The sequence below is a fragment of the Oncorhynchus nerka genome, linkage group LG2 (genome assembly GCF_034236695.1).
Source record: "Oncorhynchus nerka isolate Pitt River linkage group LG2, Oner_Uvic_2.0, whole genome shotgun sequence".
NCBI classification, from domain to species: Eukaryota; Metazoa; Chordata; class Actinopteri; order Salmoniformes; family Salmonidae; genus Oncorhynchus; species Oncorhynchus nerka.
Window position 1 is genome coordinate 52290129 of NC_088397.1, and position 14403 is coordinate 52304531.

Sequence of the window (14403 nt, forward strand, 5' to 3'; positions counted from 1 at the left end):
AAAGGAAACAAGCATTCATTACGTGATAGCTGGGTTAGGCTTGAATTGGATTAGGGTTATGTTAGTGCTGCCTGTTGAAGTAAATGTCAAATATATGACATTAACATACACCCTTTCAAATGCGTGTATTAGGCTATTTCAGCCACACCCGTTGCTGACAGGTGTATAAAATTGAGCACACAGCCATGAAATCTTCATAGACAAACATTGGCAGTCGAATGGCCTTACTGAAGAGCTCCGTGACTTTCAACGTGGCATCGCCATGGGATGCCACCTTTCCAACGAGTCAGTTGGTCAAATTTCTTCCCAGCTAGAGCTGCCCCAGTTGACTCTAAGTGCTGTTATTATGAAGTGGAAATGTTTAGGAGCAACAACAGCTCAGCCGGAAAGTGGTAGGCCACACAATCTCACAGAACGGGACCGCCAAGTGCTGAAGCACGTAGCATGTCAAAATCGTCTGTCCTCGGTTGCAACACTCACTACCGAGTTCCAAACTGCCTCTGGAAGCAAAGTCAGCACATGAACTGGTCGTCGGGAGCTTCATGAAACGGGTTTCAATAGCCGAGCAGCAATGCATAGCGCCAACTGTAAAGTTTGGTGGAGGAGGAATAATGGTCTGGGGCTGTTTTTCATGGTCTGGGCTAGGCCCCTTAGTTCCAGCATACAATGACATTCTAGATGATTCTGTGCTTCCAACTTTGTGGCAACAGTTTGGGGAAGGCCCTTTCCTGTTTCAGCATGACAATGCCCCCGTGCACAAAGCGAGGTCCATACAGAAATGTTTGTCAAGATTGGTGTGGAAGAACTTGACTGGCCTGCAAAGAGCCCTGACCGCAACCCCATTGAACACATTTAGGATGAATTGGAACGCCGACCTTGAGCCAGGCCTAATCGCTCAACATCAGTACCCGACCACACTGATGCTCTTGTGGATGAATGGAAGCAAGTCCCCGCAGCAATGTTCCAACATCTAGTGAAAGCCTTCCCAAAAGAGTGGAGGCTGTTATAGCAGCAAAGGGGGGACCAACTCCATATTTCGGGATGAGATTTTGGGATGAGATGTTGGACGAGCAGGTGGGTGGATGGATGGGTGGTGTGTATAAAAATAATGATGTGGTTAGCCCACTGTTGCAGTAGAGGGCAGCATTGCTCAGGATTAGTATTAAGTCAGTTTCCTGTTTTCTGCTGACTTGTCATGTGGCTGGCTGCATTCAGAACTCTTCTGTTAGACTGTATGGGTTTTCATTCAAATATAAGTTTGACAAATCATATTAAAAGAATACGTTTTGGATCTAGGTCTCTCTCTCAACTTTCAAGGCATCATGCTCTCAACCTCAACAGGTAAAATAAGTAATTCAATGTTCTCCTTGTGCAGGATACTAATCTTTACTGTCAATCAAGAAAACAATTTACCTTCACTTTTCATAAAGGATAATATAGTGTGGTATTGTGTGCTATATTGAGTGTGTGTGTGTGGGGGGGATTGAGACACACTGGTCTCAGCTGTTCAAGTGTCAGGCCTGCTGCCGGGAAGTAGCACTTCTCAGGATTCCAGCAGGGGGATGTGGGGTCTTTCCCTTTCCCCCAGGACTCACTTCACCTGCTACTAGGACAACACACAGAACAGCCAGAATATATAGCAGAGTATAGCTTTGGTATAGCGTAGAAGATTACTTCTTTCACAGAACCATGGAAGCAGAATATTGTTGTGATCATTGACAGAATAAAATCGTTTTTTAAAAATGATTTATTTATTTATTATTTATTACAAAAGGGGTAACATTAAAGTATTAGAACATGAAGGACAAACAATACAGCATCAAGACACTATCAAACATGTATCAGTCTTTCTGCAACAGAGCCATCCTTATGTGTGAGGGTGCATGATAGTGATATAAAATATATGTCATAGTTTCCTTTTTCATGATCACAATCTTGTGAAACCCGATCCTTCCAAGATCCCCCCACAGTTCCCCAATAGCTGTCCCTCAACCATTCGAGATCCCTCCCACAGTCCCCCCCCCAGAATATATCTATTTTTTAAATACAGTCAATTCCATTCCCCACCCCCAGGAACCCCCCAATGCACCAACAACCAAGAGAATGAACTAAAGAGAAAAAAGGAAAAGACAGAAGAAAACAGCAAACAACAATGAAAATAATATAAAACAAAATAATTAATTTAAAACAAAGGACATTAAGGACAACTGAAATCATAACAGCAATGCCAACTGTATATGTTTGTGTGCATGTCTGACACTATTACATGTATGTGTGTGTTCTTGTATGTGTTTATTGGAATGAGAGTGTGTGTATATGCATGTGCACAAACACCTGCACGGCATCAGCCTCAGGCAAACCGGCATTAGTTGTAAAAACACTGCCACTTAGTGTCATTCAAATGTACTTTTATTATGTTTTATTTGGACTTTTTTTCCCCTTTATCTTTTGACCATCATTCTCTCTCTCACACAGCAACTCCACTCCCACTTGTCTCCAATTCCACATACCAACCCTCAGCTTCCCTCAGCACATCCCATCTATCTCTGCTGGCCACCCACTTCGTGTTTCTACGCAACACATATCTTTCAACTATGCTATGATGTTTAACGTACAATTTTAATCTATCTAGTCGAATAGAATCTACATATTGCGTGTTGAAGATAAATACTTTTACGAAGAGTATTAAAATAGGTTGTGTTAAGGTGCCCCTACTGGCTAGACCACTGACATGACAGGAGTCAATCTGTCAAACATTTGGTGTTTTTAGTCATTTTAGACAGATTACTATTAGGGTTGCAAAATTCCAGTAGCCTTTCCAAAATTCCCAGGTTTTCCTGAAATCCTGGCTGGAAGTTTCCCATCATTTTTGTGAGTAGGGAACCCTGGAATCTTCCAACCAGGATTTCTGGAAAACCAGGGAATTTTACAAAACCCGAATTACTGTAAATTGTAGCATATCAATCAACTTCCAAAATAGCTCATATGTTCCCTCTATTCCGTAATTGTGATAAGAGATGTTGCAAAAAAAAAAAAGCATAGACAATATGCCTAACTTGCTTAAATAAATGTGGTTTCTACTGAAAGTTGAGATGTACAAACTATGGAACGACGAGCGGGCAAAATTTGTCATCAAAGTCTGGCATCCTCTAGATTGAGTTCCCAGTTGTCTTGAACTCACGGAAATCAGATTTCCCAGTTCTGAGTTTCCAGTTGTTTTGAGTGCGTGGCATAAATCCTGCTGGATTGACAGCATGGCCAATGATGAATGTTTATAATTTTAAGCTTGGAAAAGAGACCCTTAAACCCAGACTTGGGTCCACACACCCAATCCACTGAATAGCAAGCTAGTCATTGCTTTGCAATGCTTGCAGTTAGCCACTAATTCCTTCCAAACCACTCATTGTTGAATTTGCGATTTCCAACTTGTTGTGTAATGTTTATGTCCAATGGCCGATGAGCACCGATACGTTTTATCAATAAGATAAAGATTTTGAAAGTATGACGTTGACATGATCAGTCCAATCAAAGCTGCTGTAGATATAATGTGATTTGATGTCATTTTATCTGTGGCCAATGACCTTGAGCCTTCTTGGATGGGCACTTCTAATGTAACTCTATGGCAGCACCCAGGGGACTTGAATTTTCAAACTCTACCCTTAGATTTGGCGGTGACGTACTGTCGTCATGAGTGACAGAACACTGAGCCAATCACGGCGCAACTAGAAAATATTACCAACCCCTATGCTCCATATTTTCCACTGCCCCACCACCACAGAAAGCGCTGAGCTAGACTGAAACACCTGCAGTTTGGAGCTGCCTTACTCAAGAAAGTAAAAAAGAGACCATGTTTGTATGCGACTTTATTAACTCAATCTTCATTTTTATCTATTGTTTGCAAACTGATATGTGACATGTATGAATGCCAAAATAACATGCAAAACAGGCATCTTCCCCCCCAATTATATATTTTTTTAAATAATTTGTTTAATCTAGAAAGGTGGCTCTGCCCTACCTGCCCTGAATAACAGGTTGCCACTGGTCCTTTGTCCTGATCTTAGCCATCTTCTGATTGTGCCCATACTGAAGCCATAGCATCTACACATGGTAGTAAAATGTATCTCTTATTAGCGCACTGTGTCAGCATTGTGACCAGTTTTCCTCGTCCCGCCCTGTATGCAAATTACTTGACAGACATTCTTTGAAAATAATATTTATTTATTTATTTTAAGACACATATTAATGCCATAAGTCAATGGTGCCCACACCTGTCAATGATTGTAGAGGGCAGGATAATGAACATTTCAATAGTTTCACTGCCCAGATCCATCTACACATTGTGTGTCTGACTGCCTCCAGAAATGTGATCTGATCGTGATCATGCATCTTTTAATCGTTTACACCTGTCTAAAAACGTGGGCACAATCAGAATGTGGACAAGGTCAGGACAAAGGATGCATGTTAGAACCAGGTATAAATGGTGGATCTGGGCAGTGAAACAGTTGCCATGGGAGACAGGTGCTGTTGTCTTGTGGGGTATGTGTGTGTGTATGTAGAAATAGGTCAGGGCTTGAGGACTGTGTAAACCAGTGGTGTCAAACTCATTCCATGGAGGGCCTGCTGTCTGCTGGTTCTTGTTGTTTCCTTTCAATTAAGACCTAAACAATCAGTGACCTAAATTGATCAATCAAGTACAAGGGAGGAGTGAAAACCCTCAGACACTCAGACATCTGTGGAATGAGTCTGATACATGTAGTGTAAACTGTGCAAGAGAACCTGTGCATCAGTTACACATTCCTGTTGGTGTATGGACTGACACTGGCCCACGGGTATGCCTCTCATTGTCACCGGAGCTTTCATATCTCATATCAAAATGTCACAGGGACCAAATCACTGTCTCAAGCCTGTGTCGCCACCTGTACCGTATGGGCATCTTTAAAAGGACCCCCAAGGTCCCCAGAGGTACGCCTGCCTGCTTGTAAATTAGGTTAAGATATGTCTACGTTGACAATGAGATGTCGTGGGTCACATAATGCTGCTCTCACAAGCAGCCAGACAAATGACCTCCAATTCTATTTTAGGTCATGCAGAGCAACTAAACACAAGGCCCACAGTATAGAACATTTCTTTACAGCCTGGTCTCATAGACGGTAGTATGAAATGTTACGTTTGGTATTGTTATATAAGACAGGTGTTACTTATTGCAAAAACAAAAGTAGGGTGGATGGGTAGATGTGTAACGCGAACTTCTAGCAACCCAAAGGTTGCGAGTTCGAATGTCATCATGGACAACTTCAGTATTTTAGCAACTTTGCAACTACTTAGCATGTTAGCTAACCCTTCCCCTAACCATTACCATTTTAGCTAACACTAACCTTAACCCTTTTAGCTAACCCTTCCCCTAACACTAACCTTAACCCTTTTAGCTAACCCTTCACCTAACACTAACCTTAACCCTTTTAGCTAACCCTTCACCTAACACTAACCTTAACCCTTTTAGCTAACCCTTCCCCTAACACTAACCTTAACCCTTTTAGCTAACCCTTCACCTAACACTAACCTTAACCCTTTTAGCTAACCCTTCACCTAACACTAACCTTAACCCTTTTAGCTAACCCTTCCCCTAACACTAACCTTAACCCTTTTAGCTAACCCTTCCCCTAACACTTACCTTAACCCTTTTAGCTAACCCTTCCCCAAACACTAACCTTAACCCTTTTAGCTAACCCTTCCCCTAACACTAACCTTAACCCTTTTAGCTAACCCTTCCCCTAACACTAACCTTAACCCTTTTAGCTAACCCTTCACCTAACACTAACCTTAACCCTTTTAGCTAACCCTTCACCTAACACTAACCTTAACCCTTTTAGCTAACCCTTCCCCTAACACTAACCTTAACCCTTTTAGCTAACCCTTCACCTAACACTAACCTTAACCCTTTTAGCTAACCCTTCACCTAACACTAACCTTAACCCTTTTAGCTAACCCTTCCCCTAACACTAACCTTAACCCTTTTAGCTAACCCTTCCCCTAACACTTACCTTAACCCTTTTAGCTAACCCTTCCTCAAACACTAACCTTAACCCTTTTAGCTAACCCTTCCCCTAACACTAACCGTAACCCTTTTAGGTAACCCTTCCCCTAACACTAACCTTAACCCTTTTAGCTAACCCTTCCCCAAACACTAACCTTAACCCTTTTAGCTAACCCTTCCCCTAACACTAACCTTAACCCTTTTAGCTAACCCTTCCCCTAACACTAACCTTAACCCTCCCCCTAACACTAACCTTAACCCTTTTAGCTAACCCTTCCCTAACCATAACCATTTTAGCTAACACTAACCTTAACCCTTTTAGCTAACCCTTCCCCAAACACTTACCTTAACTCTTTTAGCTAACCCTTCCCCTAACACTAACCTTAACCCTTCCCCAAACACTAACCTTAACCCTTTTAGCTAACCCTTCCCCTAACACTAACCTTAACCCTTTATCCTAACTCCTAAACGTAACCCTAACCTTAACCCTAACTCCTAGCCTAGCTAACGTTAGCCACCTAGCTAGAATTTATAACATAGCAAACACTTTGCAAGTTCATAACATATGAATACATACCACAAATGAATACATACCATACGAAACGTAACATATCATACTAAATGGAGCGTACTAATAAATCAAGATATCTCCAATATTATGGAAAAGCATCTTTTGATATTTTCATATTTATGCCCAAAATACACAAGAAAAGTTGAAAATAACTACATTGTGGACAACTGAGCCCAGTGGACTACTCCTTGTTTTGGACCGTTTAGTGTCCACAGATAACTTAACAGCTTTTGTGTTTGTGTTGCCTTGTTAACCCCTCTAGTCAGTCTCTGTGCTTAATGGGGGGGCTGGAGGCTGGAACAGGCACTCAGTGGGATCCTGGAGTGCGTCAGATTGTCTGCGGGGCTGTGTTTAGATAAGGCAGCATGCCCATTGTCTCTGATGGCCCGGCGAGGCTGAGGTATGCCTCCATGCTCTGGAAATAGAAAGACAGCTGAAGGCGCACAGACAGAAACCGAGACTTAGCACAATGAAAGACATACCATTGTTTGGAGCCAGGGGGTAATGTCAGAAAAATCTCATCCAAACGAGTTGCTAAAAGACTGATTAGCTCATATTATTGTCTGTGTGGGCTATAGCTGTTGACTAGGAGGGGGCATGGAGGGAGCTTTCACAGAGGAATCATTGAGGTTTTGGCCTGTGTGACGCATCATTGTGTCTCCTCTCTGATAATTGATGGCTAGACTTGAGCTTCTACAATTGCTGTCAGCGTTTGTAGGCAATCACTGGACGATTACAGAAAAATTATCAGGCGATGAAATGTACAGTAGAAAATGGACAGCCTCCTCAGTGTCTCTGCCATTAGGTTTGGGTTATCTAGAATGGAAAAGTAAGGGATTGGAATTTGTAATCTCCTCGCCAACAGAAAAGGGGAAGAGAGGGGAATCGAATCGTACTACACCGGCTCCGACGCTCGTCAAATGTGGCAGGATTGCAAAATATTACAGACTACAAAGGGAAGCACAGCCATGAGCTGCCCAGTGACACAAGGCTAAATTACTTCTATGCTCGCTTCGAGGCAAGCAACACTGAAGCATGCATGAGAGCATCAGCTGTTCCGGATGACTGTCTGATCATGCTCTCCGTAGCCAATGTGAGTAAGACCTTTAAACAGGTCAACATTCACAAGGTCGCAAGGCCAAACGGATTACCAGGACATGTACTCTGAGAATGCACTGACCAACTGGCAAGTGTCTTCACTGACATTTTCAACCTGTCCCTGACTAAGTCTGTAATACCAACATGTTTCAAGCAGACCACCCTGTGCCCAAGAACACTAAGGTAACCTGTCTAAATGACTACCAACCCATAGCACTCACGTCTGCGGCCATGAAGTGCTTTGAAAAGCTGGTCATGTCTCACATCAACACCATTATCCCAGAAACCCTAGACCCACTACGATTTGCATACCGCCTCAACAGATCCACAGATGATGCAATCTCTATTGCCCTCCACACGGCCCTTTCCCACCTGGACAAAAGGAACACCTATGTGAGAATGCTATTCATTGACTACAGCTCAGCGTTCAACACCATAGTGCCCTCAAAGCTCATCACTAAGCTAAGGACGCTGGGACTAAACACCTCCCTCTGCAACTGGATCCTGGACTTCCTGATGTGCCACCCCCAGGTGGTAAGAGTAGGTAACAACACATCTGCCATACTGATCCTCAACACAGGGGGCCCCTCAGGGGTGCGTGCTCAGTCCCCTCCTGAACTCCCTGTTCACCCATGACTGCATGGCCAAGCACAACTCCAACACCATCATTAAGTTTGCCGACTACACAACAGTGGTAGAGGCCTGATCACCGACAACGATGAGACCTATAGGGAGAAGGTAAGTGACCTGGCTGTGTGGTCCAAAGATAGCAACCTCTCCCTCAACGTGATCAAGACAAAGGAGATGATTGTGGACTACAGGAAAAGGAGGACCAAGCACACCCCCATTCTCATCGACGGGGCTGGAGTGGACCAGGTTGAGAGCTTCAAGTTCCTTGGTGTCCACATCACCAACAAACCAGAATGGTCCAAACACACCAGTACATTCGTGAAGAGGGCACAACAAAGCCTATTCCCCCTCAGGAGACTGAAAAGATTTGGCATGAGTCCTCAGATCCTCAAAAAGTTATACAGCTGCACCATCGAGAGTATCCTGATTGGTTGCATCACTGCCTGGTACGGCAGACCCTAAAAATAGTCAAAGACTCCAGCCACCCTAGCATTCAAATCAACAAATGTTAATGTGTTTATTGGAATGAGAGTGTGTGTATATGCATGTGCAAAACACCTGGCACTACAAACCGAGGGTAGTGTTTTATTTGGACTTTTTTCCCCTTTATCTTTTGACCATCATTCTCTCTCTCACACAGGCCCAGTACATCACTGGTGCCAAGCACTGGTAGTCATCAAATCAAATCAAATTTTATTGGTCAAATGTTAATGTGTTTATTGGAATGAGAGTGTGTGTATATGCATGTGCCAAGCTTCCTGCCATCAAGGACCTCTATACCAGGCGGCTAGACCACTGACAGACAGGAAATCTGTCAAACATTTGGCCAGATTACTATTAAAAATAGTCAAAGACTCCAAATCCTGGCTGGAAGTTTCACCCTAGTCAAAACCAGGAATCAAATCAAATCAAAATTTTATTTCCCTCTATTCCGGTCAAATACAATATGCAACTGTTTAAATGCAGATGTTAAAACTGGAACGAGTGTCAGTCTGAAATTGAGTTCCCAGTTGTCTTGAACTTCAGATTTCCCAGTTCTCCAGTTGTTGACAAATGCAGATGCAGTTGCACTATGCAGTAAAATCTAACAAGTAATCTAACAAATTCACAACAACTACCGTATTCACACACATGTAAAGGGATGAATAAGAATATGTACTTATAAATATATGGATGAGCGATGGCATAGGCAGATGCAGTAGATGGTCTAGAATACAGTATATACATGAGATGAGTAATGTAGGATATGTACACATTATTAAAGGTGAAGTTATTTAAAGTGACTAGTGATACCTTTATTAAGTCTGTTTATTTAAGTGGCCACGCTGTCTGTGTGGGTGGACCATTTCAGTATGTCCGTGATGTGTACGACGAGGAACTTAAAATGTTCCATGTTCTCCACTACTGTCCCGTCCATGTGGATGGGGGGGTGCTCCCTCTGCTTTTTCCTGAAGTCCACGATCATCTCCTTTGTTTTGTTGACGTTGAGTGAGAGGTATTTTCCTGACACCACACTCCGAGGGCCCTCATCTCCTCCTTGTAGGCTGTCTCGTCGTTGTTGGTAATAAGGCCTACCACTGTAGTGTCGTCTACAAACTTGATGATTGAGTTGGAGGCGTGCATGGCCACGCAGTCTTGGGTGAACAGGGAGTAAAAGGAGAGGGCTAATAACACACCCTTGGGGGCCCCAGTGTTGAGGATCTGCGGGGTGGAGATGTTGTTTCCTACCTTCACCACCTGGGGGCGGCCTGTCAGAAAGTCCAGGACCCAGTTGCACAGGGCAGGGTCGAGACCCAGGGTCTCGAGCTTAATGACGAGTTTGGAGGGTACTGTGGTGTTAAATGCTGAGCTGTAGTCAATGAAAAGCATTCTTACATACAGTTGAAGTCAGAAGTTTTACATACCACTTAGCCAAATACATTTAAACTCAGTTTTTCACAATTCCTGACATTTAATCCTAGTAAAAACCTGTCTGACCTGTCTTAGGTCAGTTAGGATCACCACTCTATTTTAAGAATGTGAAATGTCAGAATAATTAGTAGAGAGAATAATTTATTTCAGCTTTTATTTATTTCATCACATTCCAGTGGGTCAGAAGTTTACAAACACTCAATTAGTATTTGGTAGCATTGCCTTTAAATTGTTTAACTTGGGTCAAATGTTTCAGGTAGCCTTCCACAAGCTTCCCACAATAAGTTGGGTGAATTTTGGCACATTCCTCCTGACAGAGCTGGTGTAACTGGGCTTTGTGATGGCTGCTCCAAAACCTTGATTTTGTTGTCCTTAAGCCATTTTGCCACAAATTTGGAAGTATGCTTGGGATCATTGTCCATTGAGAAGATCCATTTGCAACCAAGCTTTAACTTCCTGACTGATGTCTTGAAATGTTGCTTCAATATATCCACCAAATTTTCCTCCTCATGATGCCATCTATTTTGTGACGTGCAGAAGTCCCTCCTGCAGCAAAGCACCCCCACAACATGATGCTGCCACCCCCATTCTTCACGGTTGGGATGGTGTTCTTCAGCTTGCAAGCCTCCCCCTTTTTCCTCCAAACATAACGATGGTCATTATGACCAAACAGTTCTATTTTTATTTCATCAGACCAGAGGACATTTCTCCAAAATGTACGATCTTTGTCCCCATGTGCAGTTGCACACCATAGTCTGGCTTTTTTATGGCGGTTTTGGGGGCAGTGGTTTCTTCCTTGCTGAACTGCCTTTCAGGTTATGTCAATATAGGACCTGTTTTACTGTGGATATTGATACTTTTGTACCTGTTTCCTCCAGCATCTTCACAAGGTCTTTTGCTAGGAGACAGAACGCGTCTCCTTCCTAAGCGGTATGATGGCTGCGTGGTCCCATGGTGTTTATACTTGCGTACTATCGTTTGTACATAAATCGTTTGTACAGACACCTTCAGGTGTTTGGAAATTGCTCCCAAGGATGAACCAGACTTGTGGATGTGTATAATTTTTTTTACGAGGTCTTGGCTGATTTCTTTTGATTTTTTCATGATGTCAAGCTAAGAGGCACTGAGTTTGAAGGTAGGCCTTGAAATACATCCACAAGTACACCTCCAATTAACTCAAATGATGTCAATTAGCCTAGCTTCTAAAGCCATGATATAATTTCCTGGAAATTTCCAAGCTGTTTAAAGGCACAGTCAACTTAGTGTATGTTAACTTCTGACCCACTGGAATTGGGTCAGAAGTGAATTATAAGTGAAATAATCTGTCTGTAAACAATTGTTGGAAAAATTATTTCTGTCATGCACAAAGTAGAGTAACCTACTAACCTACTTGCCAAAACTATAGTTTTTGACAAGAAATTTGTGGAGTGGTTGAAAAACGAGTTTTAACCCAACATAAGTGTATGTAAACTTCCGACTTCAACTGTAGGTATTCCTCTTGTCCAGATGGGATAGGGCAGTGTGCAGTGTGATGGTGATTGCATCGACAGAGGACCTTTTGGGGCGGTAAGCAAATTGGATTGGGTCTAGGGTATCAGGTAGGGTGGAGGTAATATGGTCCTTGACTAGTCTCTCAAAGCACTTCATGATGACAGAAGTGAGTGCTATGGGGCAATAGTCATTTAGTTCAGTTACCTTAGCTTTTTTGGGATCAGGAACAATGGTGGCCATCTTGAAGCATGTGGGGACAACAGACTAGGATAGGGATTGGTTGAATATGTCCGTAAACACACCAGCCAGCTGGTCTGCGCATGCTCTGAGGATGCGGCTAGGGATGCCGTCTGGGCTGGCAGCCTTGCGAGGGTCAACACGATTATATGTTTTCATCACGTTGGCCACGGAGAAGGAGAACCCACAGGCTTTGGTAGCGGGCCGTGTCAGTGGCACTGTATTGTCCTCAAAGCGAGCAAATAAGTTATTTAATTTGTCTGGGAGCAAGACTGTAGTCATGGACTGTTATTTTTGCTACCGCACGGCAAGCGGTACCGGAGCACCAAGTCTAGGTCCAAAAGGCTTCTTAACAGTTTCTACCCCCAAGCCATAAGACTCCTGAACAGCTAATCAAATGGCAACCCAGAATATTTGCATTGCCCCCCCCCCCCCTCCTCTTTTACGCTGCTGCAACTCTCTTTATTATCTATGCATAGTCACTTTAATTCTACATACATGTACATATTACCTCAATGACCTTAACTAACCTGTGCCCCCGCACATTGACTCTTAAATGTAAATGTAAATGTGGTACCCCCCTGTATGTAGCCTAGCTACTGTCCTTTTTCTATTTTTTACTTCATATTTTTCTTAAAACTGCATGGTTGGTTAAGGGCTCATAAGTAAGCATTTCACTGTAAGGTCTACTACACCTGTTGTATTCGGCGCATGCGACAAATAAAATGATTTTTATTTGAAAGGGGTAAGAGTGGAGCAACGGGTCTTACTTTTGTTATTGTGTAATTGTGTGCATGTGTGAGTTGGAAACAGAGAGAGAGGGAGAGAGAGAGAGAGAGAATGAGAGCATGCATATGTGGTGTTTAACACTGCTGAATGCAATGCACTCGTAAAGCTCAATCTCTTTCGATCTCTCTGTCTAAGCCACATGGTATTCCGTGAATGAAGATCTAAAACAACTGTGACCCTTCAGAGCTTCCTGGGATTCAGGTCTTGTCGTGATGTCCCAGATGACTACACTGGCTCTCCACATGGGGATCAACTTACTGTTGGGCCTGTAAACCCACAGCATACAGTCTACCGTATGTGTAATAATCAAAATATGGGCATTGAGAGGGCCTTCACTGTATACAACCTCCCAAATGGTTTTGGTAGAGTATTTTCAGGGTGTAAGGAGAGCTGTTGTTTTCAGGACTCAGCTGTTGCAGTGGGATGCAGTGTGGCACTACAGAGGGACGTGCTGGGTGGGTCCATACTATACTACAGTGTGGATTTATTTTAAAGCAACACTGGTGGACTTTGGGGATTCATCCCCTCTCATGTGTTATCGGCATGTCAGCTTTTTAAACTCCAGAGCAAGTGACACAGTACATAACACAGCCACCACTACTCTGAAGTGCCCCTTGTCCTGAAATAGCTCTGGCCTGCTATATCTAACTGATGCCCAAGAACGTTTCAGCCATCAACGCAACACCTCTCGCCCTGCCACGGCAGGAGATAATGCCATTAACGAAGATGGCTGCCTCTTAAACCAAGATTTCCATGTAGGACATTGTTTTCCCCTATCGCCACTATTGAGTCCTGCACTCTAACACATAAGAACACTTATAAAGCATTTAAAAAGCATTTGCTCACCATTTATTAATCATCACTCCCACATTTGTAAATGTTAGTAAGCTAATTATTCACATGCAGTTGAAGTCAGAAGTTTACATACACTTAGGTTGGAGTCATTAAAACTTGTTTTTCAACCACTCCACAAATTTCTTGTTAACAAACTATAGTTTTGGCAAGTCGGTTAGGACATCTACTTTGTGCATGACACAAGTCATTTTTCCAACAATTGTTTACAGACAGATTATTTCACTTATAATTCACTGTATCACAATTCCAGTGGGTCAGAAGTTTACATACACTAAGTTGACTGTGCCTTTAAACAGCTTGGAAAATTCCTGAAAAATATGTCATGGCTTTAGAAGCTTCGGATAGGCTAATTGACATCATTTGACCTGTGGATGTGTACCTGTGGATGTATTTCAAAGCCTACTGTCACACCCTGACCATAGTTTGCTTTGTATGTTTCAATGTTTTGTTTGGTCAGGGTGTGATCTGAGTGGGCATTCTATGTTACATGTCTAGTTTGTCTATTTCTATGTTTGGCCTGATATGGTTCTCAATCAGAGGCAGGTGTTAGTCATTGTCTCTGATTGGGAACCATATTTAAGTAGCCTGTTTGGGGTTGGGTTTTGTGGGTGATTGTTCCTGTCTCTGTGTTTGCACCAGATCGGGCTGTTTAGGTTTTCTCACGTTTATTGTTTTTGTTAGTCTATTCATGTATAGTTTTGCTTTATTAAAGAACCATGAATAGAAACCACGCTGCATTTTGGTCCGCCTCTCCTTCAACTCAAGAAGGAGAGGCTTGACATCATGG